The sequence below is a fragment of the Saccopteryx leptura genome, unplaced genomic scaffold, assembly GCF_036850995.1.
Source record: "Saccopteryx leptura isolate mSacLep1 unplaced genomic scaffold, mSacLep1_pri_phased_curated manual_scaffold_68, whole genome shotgun sequence".
NCBI classification, from domain to species: Eukaryota; Metazoa; Chordata; class Mammalia; order Chiroptera; family Emballonuridae; genus Saccopteryx; species Saccopteryx leptura.
Genome location: NW_027095750.1, coordinates 65,972 through 70,552, shown reverse-complemented (window position 1 = coordinate 70,552; position 4,581 = coordinate 65,972).

Genomic DNA, 4,581 nt, shown 5'->3' with positions numbered 1-4,581 from the left:
AGTTCACAAGATCATTATCACAGAAGACATGGGTGATGCTATTCAATGTGTCATCTTCAAAGATGTGTTTTCAAGGGCTACAACTATTTGGTCACTCTATGTATAACCAAAACTCTGAGCTATTTTTATGTGTTCAGATTTACAAAATCTTATATTTCAAATCTAAATGTTTCTTAGCTATGTTGTATACAAGATGGAGAAAAATCTCATTCCAACTATTATTGTAAGAAAATGAATATCCAGTTAACAGAAATAGTAATACCAGCTGGAGAAATAGACTAACAGAATCAAGTGTTCATACTTTTACTACCATGGCATCACACTCTCCAATGATTAAAACATTTCTAAGCCTATTAAACATATGAAAAAAATGTACTGACAGTGAGTCAGAGTGATAAGTAGAAGTTTAACAAATCACTGAACTAAAGATATCATTTGCAAATTTGTGAGATAAACGCTCTTATAGTTATCTTTTTCTTATTGATTTATCTCTGCAAAGGAAAGGCTAAGTGAAAATCACAAAAGGTAATAAATTATTAAATTACTGTCATTTAAAAATATCAGATTGATTCACTTAAATGCTATTTCTTATCATTATAAAATTATATCCTTTTTTTCAAGGGTTCCTAAATCTTTTATTAGTTATAAATAAAATTTTTCTCAAATTTACAGATAATTTTTAGACATTTTTCATCTGATGATTTTTCCACAAACCAATGAAATAGTTACAGTAGAAATAAATGTTCTAATATCCTAACACAATTTAAAATTAGGTTTTTTTGTTCTTATAATTAGTTTAGCTATTGCTATGAGGTATACATATTAAAATACCATGGGAGGGTGTTCTGTTTATTTCTGGACATATCTACTGGGTTATAACAGGGTGCTATGTGTTAGTTCTTACAGACTGCTAGGTTTAGTTTTGAAGTAAACTTTAAAAATAATTGACTTCCTCTTCAAATAGTGATGTTAAATTCCTAAATTGTCATTTGAGGTACACCTAAAGTAATCACAGAATAATTTACTCTATAGCTGTTAGATTAGTTTTAGCAGATTAATTAAATTATTAACAATAGATCTTATAGTTGGAAGAAAATTTTGAGCAGTCTGTTCCATTATTAGATTTCTTCTCCTAATATAAGATTTTAAAAGTTATATAGTAAATATGTTTATATACGGTCTCTCAGATGAGTTAGACCTTCCCTTTAAGCCTCCTAATCCAAGTCGTAATTTTAAAATTTCCAGATTCTAAGTGAGAAAAAGACTGAGATAAAAGTTCTAGAATTAGAAAAAATAGAACAGAACACAGAAAGCCAAGCCTAGTAAATTAATGATTATGTCTAAAACCAATACAAGATTAACTGCAAAGAGAAAGAAACAAACCAGAGAGCTGTTGTTCTCTGACATCTGGGCTTTTTCTTGGAATATTTTTACAATCAAAAGAAGTCAGTCAGATTTTAATTTACACTCTTATTTTTGTATTAGTATGAGTTAATGCATCATTTTACAAGCGGTGTCTTTAGTTCTATGAAATATGATATTATAATCCCTATTTTATGGGGATAGAGAGACTGAAGCCAAAGAAAAAAAAGTAAACATACTATAGGTGCAGGTTATATATATACTTCAGCAATACTGGAGCCAGGGCAGTGTAACTGCCCAGATGGTATTATAGTCTCTCCCTTTGTAATATAAGGACAGATTCATCATAATCACAGAAAGAAATAATTGTTCAGTGCTCAAACTCAAGAATGACCCTCAGCCATTCGATACAATAAAGTAATGTAGGAAATGCACTAAATTAACCGATCAACACATTATTAAAGAGATCTTATATTTTATGTAAGTATAAAAGATACATTTTATGAATAAACAACCCATCAAACATTTTTGTTTTATTGCTTTATATGTTTAGTACACTAAAATATAAACTTTAAAACTTAGGGTGAATCAGAAATTCTAGATCTATTCATTTTAATGTCTATACCATAGGTGTTCTATTTCCCAGAAGGGTACCTTTTTAAAAAAATCATATATAAGGTCTACCGGAAAGTTCTGTCCATTTCTATCACAAGTTTCGACACATAAGCACGTTTATTTGGCGCATGTGTGCCTCTCTATTTTTATCATTTATGTATACATACTGACGTAGCAAATTAACTAAAACAGAGTTGATTCACGTTAGTCTTATGTGTGAAGCGATAGTGTACCCATGGCTACTGATAAAGTTCATTTACGCCACTGTAATTTTTACAAATTCAACAAGGAAGAAATGCTACAGATGCATGTCTGTGGCATCCACCATATTCCCTGGACTTAGCACCCTCTATCACTTGTTTTTGTCCTTACAATTTTTGAGGAGCAAAAAAATTCAAAAATTAAGAAGATATCGGCCCTGGCCGGTTGGCTCAGCGGTAGAGCGTCGGCCTAGCGTGCGGAGGACCCGGGTTCGATTCCAGGCCAGGGCACACAGGTGAATCGCCCATTTGCTTCTCCAACCCTCCGCCGTGCCTTCCTCTCTGTCTCTCTCTTCCCCTCCCACAGCCAAGGCTCCATTGGAGCAAAGATGGCCCGGGCGCTGGGGATGGCTCTGTGGCCTCTGCCTCAGGCGCTAGAGTGGCTCTGGTTGCAACATGGTGACGCCCAGGATGGGCAGAGTATCGCCCCCTGGTGGGCAGAGCATCGCCCCATGGTGGGCGTGCCGAGTGGATCCGGTCGGGCGCATGTTGGAGTCTGTCTGACTGTCTCTCCCTGTTTCCAGCTTCTGAAAAATGCAAAAAAAAAAAAGAAGATATCAAAGAAGCAGTGGTTCAATTTTTCGCATCAAAACATAAAACATTTTTCAAAAATGGAATATACAAATTGCCCTCACGCTGGCAAGAAATCAATACTAATGGCAATTATATTATTTAATAAGGTTTATTGACGGTAAGAAAAATTTGTATTTTGTTTTATTCCAAAAACGGACAACTTCCCCTTGATAAACTATCAAGGTCTCTGGCACAGCAGTGATAAATACCAGAGAGAGTGACCTTCTGGAATGTTTAGACTGTTTTAAAGAACACCAATAAAATGCAAATGAAGAGCCATCAGTTACACTGTATTTCATGTAAAGAATTTCACGTTGCACATTTTTTTGTTGTTAGTTTTGTTTTGTTTTTAATGAGGCTCCTCCTTAAAAACTAATCAAAAAGAGTATATTTCCCTTCAGGTTCAAAATGTAGGAAGAAGGAGAATGGTGAAGCTGAAAGTCAGTCAACCATCAGACTGCATGTCTCCTTAGGAAGCTGGCCTTGTTCTGGTTCATTCCTAATCATGTCTGTCTGAGACTCACTCTCAGCCTCACTACTCAGGGCTGTAGCCAGTCTATCCCCTCAGCTCCAGCAGCACTCGCTGTGCTCACGTTGTTGGCACGCACTGAGCCATTCATTACACAGGGAGGAAAGAGGCAAAAAGCAAGGATTAATCAGCTGTGAACTTTGCCTTCACAGATTTTATACTTTGGGAGGTGAGATAAGTATGTAAATATTTTGGAGGGAAAAATTAAAGAAAAAGGAGATTATATCTATGTGAGAAAAATTAAAATCCACAATTTCATTTGGGCAGCATTTTAAAATAAATATATATTGGATTGTAAGATAGTATCCTTGCTTGGTCTGTAGGTTTAATAAAACTCTCCCTACCTTTAATCTTAATGAACGCTTAAAAATAATATCTTTAGTTGAGCTCTCAGACTTCAAGGATTTGTCCAGGCATTTCTTCCTATCTATTCCTTTAAGATTGCTTATTTTCCTGACCAGGCGGTGGAGCAGTGGATAGAGCGTCGGACTGGGATGCGGAAGGACTCAGGTTCGAGACCCCGAGGTTGCCAGCTTGAGCGCTGGCTCAACTGGTTTGAGCAAAAGCTCACCAGCTTGGACCCATGGTCGCTGGCTTGAGCAAGGGGTTACTCGGTCTGCTGAATGCCCGCGTCAAGGCACATATGAGAAAGCAATCAATGAACAACTAATGTGTGGCCAGGAAAAACTGATAACCGATGCTTCTCATCTCTCTCCGTTCCTGTCTGTCTGTCCCTATGTATCCCTCTCTCTGACTCTCTCTCTGTCTCTGTAAAAATAAATAAATAAATGAAAATACACTAAAAAAAAAAAGATTGCTTATTTTCTTCTCATTATTTTTTAAAAGGTATTTGCCTGTTAATTGATCTTCCAACCTACACTTAACATAGTGGCTAAATAATTAGCTGAAATGTCTGCTTTGTCTTAATTTATTGTTTGAGTCAATAAATATTAATCAAATATTATGAATAGTTCACTGTAATAGGGACTAAAATGAGTGACAAAAGAGACATATTCCTTTTCCTCATGGAGTTTGCATCCTATGATACTCAATGGTTTTTAAAGATAGTCTTCATTTTCATGTGTACTCATACTACTATCTGTAAAACTGCTTAACAATAACCAACAACTCAGGTGAAATTTTGTTAGTTTCCTATACACAGACCAGATAGGGAATCCACTGAATGACAGCTTATGATGGAAAGGATTTGTAAACATAGAAATGCAGCCATGATAAAACAAT